The 19,091-nt window shown below is 41.9% G+C and overlaps 1 long non-coding RNA gene across 6 annotated transcripts; it reads right to left on the bottom strand.

Moving 5' to 3' along the window:
- Window positions 1–4,915: 4,915 nt before the first annotated feature.
- LOC124673954 lies at window positions 4,916–11,035 on the bottom strand. 6 transcript variants are annotated; one of them, XR_006992886.1, is made up of 8 exons: window positions 10,989–11,035; window positions 10,850–10,898; window positions 10,658–10,713; window positions 9,669–10,507; window positions 9,256–9,475; window positions 5,845–6,468; window positions 5,642–5,707; window positions 4,916–5,518 (listed from the first exon to the last, which is right to left on the bottom strand). It is a non-coding gene; the product is annotated as an uncharacterized LOC124673954 (long non-coding RNA). The 6 variants fall into 6 exon arrangements; XR_006992885.1 differs by having other exon boundaries at window positions 4,916–5,707; XR_006992883.1 differs by having other exon boundaries at window positions 4,916–5,951; window positions 6,352–6,468.
- Between the last annotated feature and the right edge of the window lie 8,056 nt (window positions 11,036–19,091).

Genomic DNA, 19,091 nt, shown 5'->3' with positions numbered 1-19,091 from the left:
ATCCTCGAACATGATCTAAGGTTGAACCAGATCGAGTTAGGTCTATGACCTCTATATATGAATTTTTCGAATCTTAATGGCATTTTAAGAAAATTGTGGTCGCAGTTAAGTCAAATTTAGTATACGGCCTTCATTAAAAATACAAGGCATGTAATTTATACAAAAGTAAAAAAAATTACTAAGTTTCACCAAATAAATACGGGAAGATATCACCATTTGCATTATTGAATAATTATATTATTAAAATATATTTTACGGTGGATGTATTTATTGATTTAATTTATATTGTACATGTTCATATTTTGTCCATATATAAATTGGTCCAAAAACCAGTAAATGTTGAATTTTCACAGTATTTATACGCCTTATTGTTTTTTATAAAGCATTGTGTTAGCTCAAGTGATACGAAAAACATGTCCAGTGTAGTTAGACACGTGCAAACATATCAGCAAGGTAAACGGCCACAGCATGACAGAGATGTGATATTTCCTGACAGTTAATCCCGTTCATCCCGTAGCTATGGTAAAAAAAAAAAAAAGATAGCATTCTCGTTACAATCCTAGGAGAAACATGCGCACGAGAAATCCATGCTCTAATTTGGTCGGGCCTACATTTAGAGGAGGAATTGAATATTATATTACTCCGTACAATGCATGCATGAGCTATTCGCCAAACGCTAAGTAAAAAATGTGGGCTACCTAATTAACCATGTTGACACGTACTTTTCTTATATAAAAATTGTGCTATGTACGTGTTCATCCATTTCACATTGTCTTGTAGAATCCGTCAACATTGTCGGACTAAACATTCCTTCTTATATATTCCCGCTCTTCCCAGCATATTTAGTGTCCATTCTTTTTAAGAAAACCGAGAGCTTTATTGACTATAAAACAAAAAAAATTACAATCCTTTGTGACCAGCTCTTAGCTACATGATTTGCATGACAGTGTACCAAGAATATTTGAAACCATGGGGCGGCTCCGAGCTTCGAATTTATAGTGTTGAGAGTTCGTAATCGGATTCAAAATACTCCCATCTACATAGTTTACAGATGGAATGTGATGTGGCAATATCGTGGTCTCGATTCACGTTTAAGGTTTGAACCCAGAGTTCAAAGTGTCTCAATTTCTTCAGAGAGGTGCTATTATACTCTCAACGATTTCAAGTTCTCCCTCCGTCCAATAAAAATTGTTTAGATTTATCAAAATTTAGATGTACGGAGGGAGTAGAACGCTGCTCCGATAGAGCCTGCGATGCCATCCTATCGCCGAAATGACTGGACCCATGGCAGTGTTAGTATGCAAAGTAGTTTCTGTATCTTCATCGTTTCTGCGGATAGGTATGGAAATAGGGGCATTCCTAGCTTAAACAAGATTATCCGAACTGAGAACCAACTTGTAGATAGATAGTTAGGAGAGCAGCGGCACCCTAGCCAACCAGAGATTAAACCCCAGATTAGACACTTCGATGTGTTATTAAAGGCGGAATATTCTTCGGTAGGAAGCGACGTTTCCATTGATAGCGAGATGCATATGGTGATATCCTCAATCTCAAAACACGTCGGATCAGGTTCTTGGACTCTGTCTTTTGAAGGTGCTCATAGAGGTAGATTATGCATGTGTGCGTTCATAAAGATAAGTATATGTACATATTTATAACTTGTGAGCGTCTGCGTCTATACTGTGTTTCGCAAAAAAAAATCTCAAACTCAATGGAAAATGATCATCATAGCGACTGGTGTCTCGACGAGAGCCAACGACCTCAGTTCACTCCACACCAGTGTTTTTTTTCTCGGCCGGAATTTCTGAGATTTCGGCGAAAACCAATTTTACCGGTTACCACCGAGAAAAAGAAATACCGAACGAAATTCTCCGGTATTTAAATAATTTGTTCAATTTTAAATTCTTTATATAAATTTTGAATAAAATAGTGAGTTGATTTGACAAATCTTGGCCGATATTTGGCTGGTATTTCCGAAATTTCCGAAATACCGAAATACCGGTACCTACCAATATTTTTTACCTACCGAGAAAAAAAACCTTGCCGGCACACACAGTTGCTCACATCGATCAAGACGCGTAGTTCGATGATGACAAGCGTCGATCATAGTGACCGGTGTCTCAACGAGAGCCAACGACCTCAGTTCACTCCACACACAGTTGCTCACATCGAACAGGACGCGTAGTTCGATGATGACAAGCGTCGATCAGACCACAGTAGTATGTCAATTTTTTAGATGAACAACAGTAGTATGTCAATGCATTGACACGTGCTAATGAACCCTAATTAAAACACGCGCCGGTACTGTCACGCGTGGCCGATGTTTCCAATCCGGCCGGCCGCCCGAGCAGTCAAGAGAACATATCATAATGCCGTCTCGTCCAACCAACCAACTTCTTAACTTGAGCGTATGTTTCCCAGCCACCTGTGCAAGAGCAGCGTCAACGTTGCCATCACACACTGGCGCGTACACGTATGCACGCGATCGGTTTCCCTATCAGGCCGCGCACGCGTCGCTGGTCGGTATATATGGAGCGAGTGTCCTCTCCTCGGCTCCAGCACCAACCGAGCCATACGCTCATACCCAAGAAACAAAGCTCCTCTGCTCCAAGCTAGGATTTCGAAGTCCGAAGCAATCATCAATTATATGGCTTTAGATCGCAGGACCTCTCAGCCGCCGGCGACCGCCTGCGTTCCCACCGCCGACTACGACGAGGCGACGAGGCCGGGTGTTTCGTCTACGGCGAGAGGGGACATGCTGATGCCGGGGAGCGGCGCCGCGGCGATGGACGTACCGCTGCTGTGGAACGATGAGAGGAGGATGAAGCTGGAGCTGGTCGCATGGGCCAAGGCCGTGGCGTCCATGGCCATCAGGGAATCCATGCGGTGCTAGCTAAGCTGAGATGCAGACGCAGGCAATTGGCTCATGGATGCTTGCTTGTTCTGCTTCTTTCATATGGCCGCTGCACCGATCGAGCTGTGGATTACATTTTTGTTCTTTGGATTTCTTTTTTTGTAACGGAGCAACCCGGTGATCTTTTCTACCGATCAATCCGTTCATCGTTCGGCTTGTACATCTTTTTGGCCAAGGTTGAAAGATAATTGATGGATGCTATGGGTATCTCTCGGTCTTTTTTGATAAAGAGAATTTAATAGCTTGTCGTTGCATCATGCTAAGGACTGGTGGAGAAAAAACTTCTCGACCCCCAACTGGAAAGCCTTGACATTTTGTTGCCTTGCTTGTCTCGTGGGAATTTGGAATGAAAGAAACTCGTGTCTTCCAAAACAAGCACACACAGCCCCTGGGCCTTTTTGACAAAATTTAAAAAGAGGCGAGTATATGGGTAACCGTGGGTGTGACATTATTCTGAGAGAGTAGACTTTTATGTAATCTTTTTTCCTTTTTTATTGGCACGGCTCCTTGCTCACATTAGTAGGAAAATTCTTTAGCCCCGTTTAAAAAAAAAAAACTTAAACTCTAAAAGAACAAATAATCTCAGTTCACATGATGCATGCACATCCGGACACGGGACACGTCCATAGCTGGTCAGCATGGACCCAGCTCATTGCATAGAAAACCACCAGGGGTAACCGCGGCACTGGTGACTTGGGTGATGGCACGAAGATCTTTCCTAGACAAATACAAACCCGGGTATATGAAAATGAGCTCACGCATGACTGCTACTCCAGAGCAGCAATCCTGCTTATTCGGTTAGTTGAGAAAATCCGTCCAAATGGTACAATTGGCCCGCGTGCTGCTGCTACCGCGCGTATTATATGATACCATGACATCTTCCATCAGGCCTTCAACAAACCATTATCATGCATTCATACTTATTCAAAACTAATTTAGGGTGTCACTGTCAGGCGGCGATCGAGACCTTGAAAAACGTGACAAGGGAGTGCCTCACCTAGGTAACATCAAGGTTGCGCCCTTTCACACTTATGACACGTCACACTTGGATAATAATACTAGCATGAAGTAAAGCATGGATACAAAATGATAACCTCAATATGCCACTCGACACTCGTGCATCACATGCTCCATCACTCTGTGTGGTATATAGAGAGAGCATATGAACTCCTAGTTGCACCAATCCAAATCAAGCTAACAATGTAGCAGCAAAGGCCCTCACCCTCATTGTGGTCATCAGCTCCCGGTGGTTATACAGTTCGTCAACCATCATGACTTTGGATATCGGGGATCTGCCGACAGAGGTGACAGCCTACGACCTCGCCTTCGACGTAAACTTTGGTGGGACGGCGAACCAGTGGCCCGTAGCCATAGGAAACGGCGCCAGTGTATCTGCTACGGTGACCGGGGACTTCGAGGATGCCATCCCGATAGATTTGACGCTAAATGATGAGAGAGGGATTAAGCAGGACCTAGTCGCATGGGCAAAGGCCGTGGCGTCCATGGCTATCAGGGCATCAATGCAACTAGATTTAGATGTGCGCCTTGCCGCACGATCCCGTGAAACTCGTACCAGTTCAAACTTTGTATAACACAGCTAAAAGTTACGTGAAATGATATTCGTTTGTGAGGTTTCAAAAAACGAAGTCAGTAGAATGATATTAGGACAAAGCACACAAAATTACAAACGAAGTTCTGAACATTTATATACAACCAGGAAAATAGAGGAATATATTATAGTACGAAACACTCCATGGCTATGTCGAGAGCAACATAAGTAAGGACAAAAGGAACATCTGCATAAGCTGGGCCATCTACTAAAGGAATAATTTTGATGTTGTTTGGTAAAATAGAGTTATGAAATCCGCAGGAGCAATGCCATTAGGATCCTTCTCCCATAGTCGATCTGATTGCCATAAATAGAGAAACATATGTTTCCACGGAAAATCAAGAAGTTAAGTGGTAAGTGATAAACAACACAAAATGGCACAAGAAACAACATGAAAATCATAAATAATTTCTTAAGACAAAGAAAAACCTGCCATATTTCATTATACAGTCTGACCCATCAGCTGATTAAAATAATAGTATGTTCAAGCCGATCACCACAATGTGAAATAACTGGATTTGACAATATTAAATTAGGATAATGATACAAACAGATCAATGCAGACCCATCTTTTACCTCTCAGACATGGAGGATAATCTCCCCTTATTTTTGGCCGACATGAGCATTTTGTTTGATCTTTGCATCGACAACAATCACATCACACAACTTAAACCATAATCATTGGATAATCTGAGCACAAGAATCACTGTCATCAATATTTATAAACCCCTAGAGTAGCAGAAGTTTTTTTTGACCTGTAGAGTAGCAAAAGTTAGTACTGACTTGAATGTAATTGTATAGGAATATCCCTGATGTATAAGCCTCACATGAGTGAGACATACTTCTGATTCATTGTAGAATAATATACTTAAGTTTCAGTCTTGGATACAGCGAAATCTGCTATACACAAATTTAATGCGAATAAGCACGTAGGCTCATCTGATGGCATGACGGCAGCAAAATTAAATGGAACTTCATCCCCATAGACAGTTTGACTGGATCAGAATGAGTAGAAAGAGGAAACAATAATAAGTATGCATAACTATGGAAGATATTCATATTAGTCGGAAGGAGAAAAATATCACATCCAAAGCCATAAAAAATTCAAACAAACAAACCGGACGACCTCCTCAACCAGTGTCATTCAAGGCAGGGTTAGAGCCAGTCCTAGACGTGCTCAAACTCTGGAAGTTGACAGGGCCAAGTGACAACACAAAGGCAAAGAAAATGATTATAATAGGAGCATCGATTTGATATCCTAATTTACAGATGTATCACGTATTACCAATATGTGTCCAGTGCGGAGGTGGAGAAAGCTAACCTGCCCTGGAAGTCTCTGCTTTGAGGAGCAGCCGCAACAGCCAAACCGACATTGTCACTCGGGTCGTTCACCCCGCAGGAATGGTAATAGTCATCCTTCCAAAACGACTGTAGGAAGAAGGGAATCATCAATTAACACACGCGCATGATATATCAATACTATTAGCCTTTCAAAACATGTATATAAAGTGCAGTCATGAACCATGGTGCATTTTACAATGTCTGAAACAATATATAGGTAAGGAGAAAAGGCATGAGACAAAAATATAAACAGAAAGAATAGTGGAAATGAGCACATGGATTGCAGGCGAGCTACTGAATAAGAACTTGATAAGAGAAAAGGAGAACACAAAAACGAGTTCAGATACATGAGATAGATCAAAGAGTAGTATTCAAAATGCGTCAAAATAGACCACACACCTCTGAACCATCGTGTTGTCGTAAAAAAAAAATTAAGTCTTTCCATAAAATAATCGGACAAAAGTAAAAGAGCACAGAAAAATCATACTGAAAATTTAATCCAATAACGAAGAATCTGAAAGTCCGCAGATCGGAAATGCAGCCATTGGATTCCTCGATATAATCAAGTTCCTCTGAACTTTTCCTTTTTTAGTCTGCTTCTTCCCTGTAGCGGATGTAAGAAAATCATTAACCATCCAAGTACTGAAAACACTAAATGGTGAACAATCACAAATCCAGTAACCATATAAGCTGATATGCATACAAAGGAACAATAATGAGCAAACACTGCTCCTATAAATTCAAACATCAAGGATTAATTCATTCATCTTATTTTGCATTTCCATGCGTCATCCATGGCATTAGTATGCAACGTGCACAACAAAATTAGAAACTACTATTGACATTGTGTGCTTTTAATCTATTATATAATTGAAACAACAGACAGTCAATGATCATGTGAACACCTTCTCCTTCAAAATCAAAAACACGGAATTATATTTGTTACTTCAATGCCAATAAAGTACATGAAAATGCATTCACAAAAGCAAGGCAGTACCAAAAAACTTCCATTGCTTGAAGTTCATCACAGCTGTATAACCCATAAATTAATAGGAACAAAGAGAGAGCACATAACCTATGAATCCAAGCTGAGTTGTGAGAATTTATGGTGCGCCATGCCGCACGATCCCATGAAACTCGTGTATAGATGAAAAAAATGATAAGACTTTTCTTTGGTTTACAAAACGTAATGAACCACACAAATTTACCAATAAAGTAACAAACGTGTATATATAACCAGGAATCATGAGGGGATATATTATAACATCTAAATTTCGTTGATACCATCAAGGAACACAAAAATCATGTCACAACAGTCTTGAGAGATAATGGCACCAAGCAAATGTAATCCTAATTAGACCACCAAACAAAACAAAACACAAATAGATAAGCAAAGTCTTTTTCATAGATAGAAATACGTTCATAATAAGTATAATGACGTCGAGCCAAGAGTTTACAGTGTCTATTCCCTGGCTATTTCTAATTCAAGTCTTCGTTTTTGCCTGATCCTTCTGTCTGAGCTTTCAGCTGCATACGGCTATGAATGATTAACACGGGATATGAATCAGCATAGACCACAAAAACACATCGGACAGACTTGCTATATCAAAGTTTGCCTCGCCATTAAGAACAGCGGAAAAATCATAGATTTGTGGAATAAAAGAGGTCAGTAAGCCAAAATTCATACAGATTGAGCACACACCCAACAGTACGGAAACGAATTAGGAACATAATTTAAAAAATACAATTGCAACCAGAAATGTTGAATATTTACGTAGAACGTAGAAATTTAATTTTAGTCTTCTAAAATGCATCTAAAAACGATACACACAGACAAGACAACTGACACAGGATTCATTCTCTAGTCTCTGCCTCTCGCACTCACTTCCCCTTGTCTTCTCCCCCACGGGCTTGTCCCAATTGACTGCTCCTCCACCCACTTCTGCCACAGCTATGGCAGGCGCCTACTCTCCCCATCCCCCATGGCCTCACCCCACCACCTAATCTCTCACCACTCCCACGGCCTCGCCCCAAAGCATGCTCTCCCCCCGCGATGCCTCGATGGTGGCTGGCGCAGTTCAACTCGAGTTCGAAGGTTGCGCTGGTGCCAGGTGTGAGCGGCGGCGGAGGGGACAGTGCGCTATACGGGGAATCAGAGCAACACAACGCAGGGAAACCCATCAGAGGAGGGAGCGAGTCAATGTGTGTTGAAGGATGTCTGTGTTGAAGGATGTCGTTGTTGATATTTCTCCTTCTTATGGTAACTGACGGAGGGCCAGCCCGTTGGGTACTACAGGGAGGACAAGAAGCGTCACAGGGAAGGTAGATTACTAATTTACCATGGTTTTCTGTTTGTGTCTGCTATCATGCAATACTGCCTACTTAATTTTGTGGTGCATCAAGTCCAATTGGTTTGTTGGACCCTGTTGATTAGGAATATAAACTTATGACGGGTTACTGATAATAGTATAGCAGCTGGCGTCTTCCCAACTTTCTAAATAATTGCATGTTCATGCTTAAACGAGGGTTAAAGCCATTAAACAAGAAATATAAGTATTGGCTTTTTGTTACTTACCCGGCTTGCTCGACACCTCAGAAAAAACCCTTGTACACCAGTGGAAGCAATGTCTGCACGCTTTTGTTTCTAGCTACTCAGTATATTGATATATCACTTTTGTTTCTAGTTAGTCAGTTTCAACATTTTGTTAATCTGTCTATGCTGCTGCCTGAAACGTGCTATGGAGGGAATAAATGGTATGCTGCTTTCTTAGGTTATGTTATACAAAGTTAATACATGCCCATTGTAATAATGACAGAAGGGGACCTCAAGTGTCATCAACTCATATGTGGTTTTTGTCTCTCAAAGGAAATATCATCTTGCTAGGTTGTTGTATCTATCATAAAAAAAATCCTTTTTAGTGTCTCCTTTCCCGAAATATCATCTAGTTAGGCTGTTGTACCTATCATAAGGAAATATTTTTTAGTGTCTCCTTTCCCGATGGAGTGTGATAAATTAGAAATGAGTCTGTTATACTATGTGCCAAATTCTCTGAAAATTTGACTTCTTTCTGTCCCCTCGGGGATTTATGAGTATAATGGTACTATGGTACTAATAAATTATGAACTATTATCTAAATTTTTGTGAAATTTAAATGAGAAAACTTAAGCAGGGCTACGGTGCTAACATCTCAGTCTGTGAATGCGGAATCAGCTTTGTGTAGTGGTGGCTAGTAAAAAGAAGATGAACAAGTCGAGGTAATTGTAGGCATTTCATATGTAGATGAAAATAGTGGAACCAAAAATCCGAATGCTTAGATAAAATATGTTTTCATAGATTTCATCATTTCAAGGTTGAGGAAATATCTATAGATAGTTGAATGAGAAGGCTAACCTAACTGCATGAATCTCATGTGTAGGTCACCATGGGGGATCAAGAAACCGAGCATTTAGGAGGTACCAGTTGGTCAACAGAAATGAACCCCAATTCATACACATTATGTTCTTGATCATTGTTCTCCCAGATCAGCGAAACACGCACAAGAGCATTCCGTTGAGATCGAGGTGAGATATCTTTTACCAAAGTGGCATGCATCGGTACTTTCTTGAGTTTCCTGCAAGATAAGTATAGAGATCAGGTGTGAACTGATTGAATTAACGAACCACCGCAAGATAAAATCCCATGTGTATTAAAAAGTGAAACATACAAAGAGATTCAACATAATCACAAGGTCTAATCAATCACGAAAAATTTGTACCAAAAAAGATAAGGAATGGAAATGCATGGAATTAACGGAGAATGCATACATGCTTGCCATCGTACTCTAGATCCATCGGAGGACGCTGCTTCCGCTGCCACCAATTATTTAAGTTGAGGAGCTTAGGCTGATACACAAATATGCAGTTACACCAACTGCTAAACAGATTTTGCAAAAGGATATACCTGGCCTTTCTCCTATAGCAACCTGAAAAAATATAGGCATAGAGGCATAACATGGCTGAAAATAAATTCAAGAAACTCAAACACCTAGGAAAAATACCAATGCACACAGAGGTAACGATGCATACTTGGTGAAACCACACTGATCAATACACAGAGGCAACCATATTTTTTGGAGTTTGCCACTATATAACATGCAGATTATTCAGCGAACAACTATCGAAATGTATATATCTAATAAAAATGGCATACACACAACACCGCAAAAATTTGTAATGAGCATATACCAGTTATACTTTGAATATGGTGGTTCATGTACAACGATCCAAAGATAAAAGTTAAATGGATTAGTTGTAGGTCAGTAACTACTGACTAAAGTGATGAACTACATAGCATATTTTCACCTCATATTAATATTAAACTACATTTGTATCTCATTTATCATGTGAGCATGTATATCAGGAATTAGCACGGTTAAACTCCAAGCCCCTCATAGTAATCCTGCCACCATACCCTAACAACATCAATATATATAGTAACATTACACAGAAGATTTGATTGTGATGGTACTAATAGAAGAATGGACAGTAGCATCATATATACATTAAGCAATATGAATGACCTTAATTGGCCTAATTGGCTTGGCATCAGTTTGGGAGGGCATTGTGTGGTGACCTTATCTACCTGTATGCTCCTGACACAAAATCTGTAGATGTGAACATATTGCAATGAGATGTGGTTTTCAAGAACATTCATAGGGAAATAAGCCAAAGAAAGAATATGTGAAACCCAAAATAAGGAAGATAATGTTTTTCCTAGGAGAAACAAATAACTAAATGCAATAAAAATCACTTACATTTTTAGCATGTGATGAGATTAAGAAAACACCCAGTCATCTCATTGTCTGCAGACCTACACTAAAAAGCATGGTATATCTGTTATGCATAAAAATAATGAAACATGTGATGATATAGCTGCAAGTAATTTTAACTAAACAAAAAATCTCCAACTTGCATTATTGTTCAAAGCATGAAGTTCAAAACTTTACCTATTCGAAGAACAATGTTTCACCCCAATTTTCCAGTTAAAATGCTTGACTGATTCAAGTAAAAAGTGAAATAGTGAGTGGTTAGCACAATCAGCACCTAGAAAAGAAATCCACGGTAATAATCTGGGCTGAATAGCACCTAGAGTAACCAAGGGCACCACAAACTTGCCAAGGTGAGGACGAAAGTGTAGGATAACGTTGCATAGAAAACAAAAATTTTCCTACCGCGAACACGCAATCCAAGCCAAGATGCAATCTAGAAGACGGTAGCAACGAGGGGTTATCGAGTCTCACCCTTGAAGAGATTCCAAAGCCTACAAGATGAGGCTCTTGTTGCTGCGGTAGACGTTCACTTGCCGCTTGCAAAAGCGCGTAGAAGATCTTGATCACGATCGGTTCCGGCGCCACGAACGGCAGCACCTCCGTACTCGGCCACACGTTCGGTTGTTGATGAAGACGACGTCCACCTCCCGTTCCAGCGGGCAGCGGAAGTAGTAGCTCCTTCTTGAATCCGACAAAGACGACGGCGTGGTGCTCGGTGGCGGTGGAGAACTCCGGCGGAGCTTCGCTAAAGCTACGCGGAAGATATGGAGGAGAGGGGGCGGCTAGGGTTTGGGAGGGGTGGCCGGCCACTTCAAGGGGGCGGCCAGCTTGTGGTCTTGGGGTGGCCGGCCCCCTCCCCTTGGCCCCTCATTATATAGGTGGAACCCCAAGAGGTGGTGTCCAAGTCTTCGAATAAGACCCGAACCAAAAACCTTCCATAGGAGGGGAAACCTAGCCAAGCTAGGACTCCCACCAAGGTGGGAGTTCCACCTCCCATGTGGGGTGGCCGGCCCCTAAGGGGAGTCCACTTGGGACTCCTCCCCCACTAGGGTTGGCCGGCCATGGAGGTGGAGTCCCATGTGGACTCCACCTTCCTTGGTGGTTTCTTCCGGACTTTTCTAGAACCTTCTAGAACCTTCCATAGAACCTTCCGCGACATTTTTATTCACATAAAATGACATCCTATATATGAATCTTATTCTCCGACCATCTCCGGAACTCCTCGTGATGTCCGGGATCTCATCCGGACTCCGAACAAATATTCGAACTCCATTCCATATTCAAATACTACCATTTCAACATCCAACTTTAAGTGTGTCACCCTACGGTTCGTGAACTATGCGGACATGGTTGAGTACTCACTCCGACCAATAACCAATAGCGGGATCTCGGAGATCCATAATGGCTCCCACATATTCAACGATGACTTTAGTGATCGAATGAACCATTCACATACAATACCAATTCCCTTTGTCTCGCGATATTTTACTTGTCCGAGGTTTGATCTTCGGTATCACTCTATACCTTGTTCAACCTCGTCTCCTGACAAGTACTCTTTACTCGTACCGTGGTATGTGGTCTCTTATGAACTTATTCATATGCTTGCAAGACATTAGACGACATTCCACCGAGAGGGCCCAGAGTATATCTATCCGTCATCTGGATGGACAAATCCCACTGTTGATCCATATGCCTCAACTCATACTTTCCGGATACTTAATCCCACCTTTATAGCCACCCATTTACGCAAAGGGTGTTTGGTGTAATCAAAGTACCTTTCCGGTATAAGTGATTTACATGATCTCATGGTCATAAGGACTAGGTAACTATGTATCGAAAGCTTATAGCAAATAACTTAATGACGAGATCTTATGCTACGCTTAATTGGGTGTGTCCATTATATCATTCATACAATGACATAACCTTGTTATTAATAACATCCAATGTTCATGATTATGAAACTAATCATCCATTAATCAACAAGCTAGTTTAAGAGGCATACTAGGGACTTCTTGTTTGTCTACATATCACACATGTACTAATGTTTCGGTTAATACAATTATAGCATGACATATAAACATTTATCATAAACATAAAGATATAAATAATAACCACTTTATTATTGCCTCTAGGGCATATCTCCTTCGACCTCCCACTTGCACTAGAGTCAATAATCTAGATTACATTGTAATATACCTAACACCCATGGCATTCCGGGTGTTGGTCATGCTTTGCCCTAGGGAGAGCTTTAGTCAACGGATCCGCTACATTCAGATCAGCTGTGTACTTTGCAAATCTTTACTTCTCCATCTTCGATGTACTCGCGAATCGAGTGGTAACGCAGCTTGATATGCTTCAGCCTCTTGTGTGACCTTGGTTCTTGTGCATTGGCGATGGCACCCATGTTGTCACAAGATATGACTAGTGGGTCCAATGCACTAGGAACCACACCGAGCTCTACAATGAACCTCTTCATCCATACCGCTTCGATGAAGCCTCCGAAGCCGCTATGTACTCCGATTCTCGTTGAAGACTTCGCCACCGTGCACTCGCTTCGAGCTTGCCCAGCTATCGCAAAGCACCATTCAATATAAACACGTACCTGCATCGTGACTTAGAGTCATCGTGATCGTTGTTCCAACTTGCATCGGTGTAACTTGTTACAACGAGCTCTTGGTCACCTCCATAACAAAGAAACATATCCTTAGTTCTTTTCAAGTACTTCAGGATATTCTTGACCGCTGTCCAGTTGTTCCATTCCTGGATCACTTTGATATCTCGCTAGTCAAACTAACAGCATGTGCTATATCCGGTCTTGTACATAGCATGGCATACATAATAGAGCCTACTCGCCGAAGCATAGGGGATCTGACTCATCCTTTCTCTTTCTTCCGTCGTAGCCGGTCCTTGAGTCTTACTCAAGACCTTGCCCGGTAACATAGGTAAAAACCCTTTCTTACTTTCGTCCATTCTAAACTTCTTTAGAATCTTGTCCAGTGTATGTACTCGTGATAGCCCTATTAGGCGTCTTGATCTATCTCTATAAATCTTGATGCCTAATATATACGATGCTTCACCAAGGTCTTTCATTGAAAAACTCGTTATTCAAATAACCTTTTACATCGCTTAATAGTTCTATATCATTCCCAATTAATAATATGTCATCTACATATAATATCGTGAATGCTACGGCAGCTCCCACTCACTTTCTTGTAGATACAGGCCTCTCCATGGCACTGTATAAACCCGAAGTCTTTGATCACCTTATCAAAGCGTCGGTTCCAACTTCTTGATGCTTGCTTCAGTCCATAGATTGAACGCTGAAGTTTGCATACTTTGTCAGCATTTTTAGGATCGACAAAACCTTTGGGTTGTACCATATACAACTCTTTCCTCAATGTCTCCATTAAGGAACGCCGTTTTGACATCCATCCGCCAAATCTCATAATCGAAAAATGCAGCTATTGCTAACAAAATCCTCACAGCATTTTAGCTTCGCTACCGGTGAGAAAGTCTCATCGTAGTCAACACCTTGAATTTGTCTGAAACCCTTTGCGACAAGTCGAGCTTTATAGACAGTAATATTACCATCAGCATCTCGTTTTTCTTTTGAAGATCCATTTATTCTCGACAGCCTTGCGGCTATCGTGTAAGTCTACCAAAGTCCATACTTGGTTATCATACATGGATCCCATTTCGGATTTCATGGCTTCTTGCCATTTGTTGGAATCTGGGCTCATCATCGCTTCTTCATACGTCGCAGTGGTCCTCATCATTGTTATCCACAATCATGACATTTAGACAAGGATCATACCAATCAGGAGTGGCACGTTCCCTTGTCGATCCGCGAGGTTCGTAGTTTCCTCGTTCGAAGTTTCATGATCATTATCATTAGCTTCCTCTCGTTGCCGTGTAGGCGGTACAGTACAACTTCCGTGCATCGCGCTACTCCGATCAACGAGTATAGATTCATCAATCTCATCGAGTTCTACTTTTCTTCCAAGTCACTTCTTTAGTGAGAAATTCTTTCTCAAGAAAGGTTCCGTTCTTAGCAACAAAGATTTTGCCTTCGGATTCGTGATAGAAAGTGTACCCTATAGTTTCCTTAGGGTATCCTATGAAGACGCATTTCTCCGCTTTGGGTTCTAGCTTGTCCGGTTGTAACTTTTTTACATAGGCTTCGCAACCCCAAACTTTTAGGAACGACAAACCTTAGCTTTCTTATTAAACCATAATTCATACGGTGTCGTTTCTACGGATTTTGATGGTGCTCTATTTAAAGTGAATGCGGCTGTCTCTAATGCATAACTCCAAAATGATAACGGCAAATCAGTAAGAGACATCATAGAACGAACCATATCTAAGAGAGTTCGATTACGACGTTCGGACACACCATTTCGTTGTGGTGTTCCCGCGGTGTCAATTGTGAAAGTATTCCGCATTTCTTTAAATGCATGCCAAACTCATAACTCGGATATTCACCTCCACGATCGGATCGTAGAAATTTGATCTTCTTGTTACGTTGATTTTCTACTTCACTTTGGAATTCCTTAAACTTCTCAAAAGTTTCTGGATTTATGTTTCATGAAATAGATATACCCATATCTACTCGATCATCTGAAGGTTAGAACATAACGATCCACGCGCGATGCTACACTCATTGGTCCGCACACATCGGTATGTATGATTTCCAATAAGTCGAGAGCTCGCTCCATCATACCAGAAAATGGAGTTTTAGTCATTTTTCCCATTAGACATGCTTCGCATCTATCAAGTGACTCAAAGTCAAGTGATTCTAGTAATCCATTAGTATGGAGTTTCTTCATGCGTTTCACTCCAATATGACCAAGACGACAGTGCCACATATAAGTAGAATTATCATTCAATTTAATTCGCTTAGCATCAATGTTATGTATATGCGTATCACTACTATCGAGATCTAACGTAAATAAGCCATTCTTTTCGAGTGCTCGACCATAAAAGATATTATTCATAAAAATAGAACAACCATTATTCTCAGACTTGAATGAATAACCGTCTTGCATTAAACAAGATCCAGATATAATGTTCATGCTCAACGCGGGTACAAAATAACAATTATTTAGGCTTAAAACTAATCCCGAAGGTAGATGTAGAGGAAGTGTGCCGACAGAGATCACATCGACTTTGGATCCATTTCCAACGCGCATCGTCACTTCATCTTTCAGTAGTCTTCGTTTATTCTTTAGTTCCTGTTTCGAGTTACAGATATGAGCAACCGAACCAGTATCAAATACCCATGTACTAGAACAAGAACCAGTGAGATAAACATCTATAACATGTATATCAGATATACCTTCTTTCTTCTTCTTGACAAGGCCGCTCTTCAGATCAGCCAGATACTTGGAGCAATTACACTTCCGATTGTCCCTTCTCCTTGCAGTAATAGCACTCAAGCATCGGCTTAGGGCCGTTCTTAGGTTTCATAGGAGGCGTGGCAGCTTTCTTGCCACCCTTCTTGAATTTTCCCTTAGACTTGCCCCTGTTTCTTGAAACTGGTGGTCTTGTTGACCATCAACACTTGGTGCTCTTTCTTGATCTCAATCTAAGCAGCTTTTAGCATGCCAAAGAGTTCAGGTAACTCCTTGTTCATGTTCTGCATATTGTAGTTCATCACAAAGTTCTTGTAACTTGGTGGCAGTGATTGAAGGACACGATTAATCCCCAGTCCGTTAGGAATCACTATTCCCAAGTCACTGAGTTTCTTCGCATGCCCGGCCATGGCGAGCATGTGCTCACTAATGGAGCCGCCTTCTTCCATCATACAATCGAAGAAATGTTTCGATGCTTCATAGCATTCCACGGCCGCATGAGTCTCAAATATAGCTTTCAGCTCATTCATCAACTCATGAGGATCGTGGTGCTCAAAACGTTTTTGAAGATCGGATTCCAGATCGCACGAGATGGCACACTCGAACTTGAGAGTACCGAGTTTTCCGAGTCGCGTAAACAGCTTTTACTTCATCGGTTTCAGTTTCGCAGGAGGGTCACCTAGCGGTGCATCAAGCACATATTGCAGATTTCCGCCGAGAGGAAGATCCTCACATGACGGAACCGATCGGTGAAGTTGCTACCGTTGCTCTTAAGCTTTTCTTTCTCTAGGAACCGGTTAAAATTGATTGGGGACGCCATCTCTACAACATATATTTGCAATAGTTTAGACTAAGTTTATGACAAATTGAGTTCAAATTTTAATTCTACATAATTAAAAATCTAGGTGAACTCCCACTCAAAACAATATCCCTCGCATTGTCTTAGTGATCACACGAACCAAATCCACCACACCATAGTCCGATCATCACGAGACAAGGTGTGATTTCAATGGCGAACACTCAAAGTGTTCATCATATCAACCATATGATTCATGCTCTACCTTTCGGTATCACGTGTTCCGAGACCATGTCTGTACATGCTAGGCTCGTCAAGGCCACCTTAGTATCCGCATGTGCAAAACCGGCTTGCACCCGTTGTATGCACTTGTTGATTCTATCACACCCGATCATCACGAGATGCTTCGAAACGACAAGTCTTGGCAACGGTGCTACTAAGGATGAACACTTTATTATCTTGAGATTTTAGTGAGGGATCATCTTATAATGCTACCGTCGCGATCTAAGCAAAAATAAGATGCATAAAAGGATTAACATCACATGCAGTTCCTATGTGATATGATATGGCCCTTTTGTCTTTGCGCCTTTGATCTTCATCTCCAAAGCACGGACATGATCTCCATCATCTTCGGGCATGATCTCCATCATCGTCGGCGTAGCGTCAAGGTCAATGGCGCCGTCTTCATGATTGTCCTCCATGTAGCAACTATTACAACTACTTTGAAATACTACTCAACATGAAATTTAAAGACAACCATAAGGCTCCTGCCGGTTGCCACAATACAATAATGATCATCTCATACATATTCATCATCACATTATGGCCATATCACATCACCAAACCCTGCAAAAACAAGTTAGACGCTCTCTAATTTGGTTTGCATATTTTACGTGGTTTAGGGTTTTCGATATAGATCTAATCTACCTACGAACATGAACCACAACGGTGATACTAGTGTTGTCAATAGAAGAGTAAATTGAATCTTTACTATAGTAGGAGAGACGAGACACCCGCAAAGCCTCTTATGCAATACAAGTTGCATGTCGAACGAGGAACAAGTCTCATGAACGCGGTCATGTAAAGTTAGTCCGAGCCGCTTCATCCCACTATGCCATAAAGATGCAAAGTACTCAACTAAAGATAACAAGAGCATCAACGCCCACAAAACCATTGTGTTCTACTCGTGCAACCATCTATGCATAGACACGGCTCGATACCACCGTAGGATAACGTTGCATAGAAAACAAAAATTTCCTACCGCGAACACACAATCCAAGCCAAGATGCAATCTAGAAGACGGTAGCAACGAGGGGTTATCGAGTCTCACCCTTGAAGAGATTCCAAAGCCTACAAGATGAGGCTCTTGTTGCTGCGGTAGACGTTCACTTGCCTCTTGCAAAAGCGCGTAGAAGATCTTGATCACGATCGGTTCCGGCGCCACGAACGGGCAGCACCTCCGTACTCGGTCACACGTTCGGTTGTTGATGAAGACGACGTCCACCTCCCGTTCCAGCGGGCAGCGGAAGTAGTAGCTCCTCTTGAATCCGACAGCACGACGGCGTGGTGTCGGTGGTGGTGGAGAACTCCGGCGGAGCTTCGCTAAAGCTATGCGGAAGATATGGAGGAGAGGGGGCGACTAGGGTTTGGGAGGGGGTGGCCGGCCACTTCAAGGGGGGCGGCCAGCTTGTGGTCTTGGGGTGGCCGGCCCCCTCCCCTTGGCCCCTCATTATATAGGTGGAACCCCAAGAGGTGGTGTCCAAGTCTTCGAATAAGACCCGAACCAAAAACCTTCCATAGGAGGGGGGAAACCTAGCCAAGCTAGGACTCCCACCAAGGTGGGAGTTCCACCTCCCATGTGGGGGTGGCCGGCCCCCTAAGGGGGAGTCCACTTGGGACTCCTCCCCCACTAGGGTTGGCCGGCCATGGAGGTGGAGTCCCATGTGGACTCCACCTTCCTTGGTGGTTTCTTCCGGACTTTTCTAGAACCTTCTAGAACCTTCCATAGAACCTTCCGCGACATTTTTATTCACATAAAATGTCATCCTATATATGAATCTTATTCTCCGGACCATTCCGGAACTCCTCGTGATGTCCGGGATCTCATCCGGGACTCCGAACAAATATTCGAACTCCATTCCATATTCAAATACTACCATTTCAACATCCAACTTTAAGTGTGTCACCCTACGGTTCGTGAACTATGCGGACATGGTTGAGTACTCACTCCGACCAATAACCAATAGCGGGATCTCGGAGATCCATAATGGCT

Source organism: Lolium rigidum, chromosome 7 (assembly GCF_022539505.1).
Source record: "Lolium rigidum isolate FL_2022 chromosome 7, APGP_CSIRO_Lrig_0.1, whole genome shotgun sequence".
Lineage (NCBI taxonomy): Eukaryota > Viridiplantae > Streptophyta > Magnoliopsida > Poales > Poaceae > Lolium > Lolium rigidum.
The sequence above is the reverse complement of the archived record's forward strand: the minus strand, read 5'-3'. Positions and strand labels throughout refer to the sequence as shown.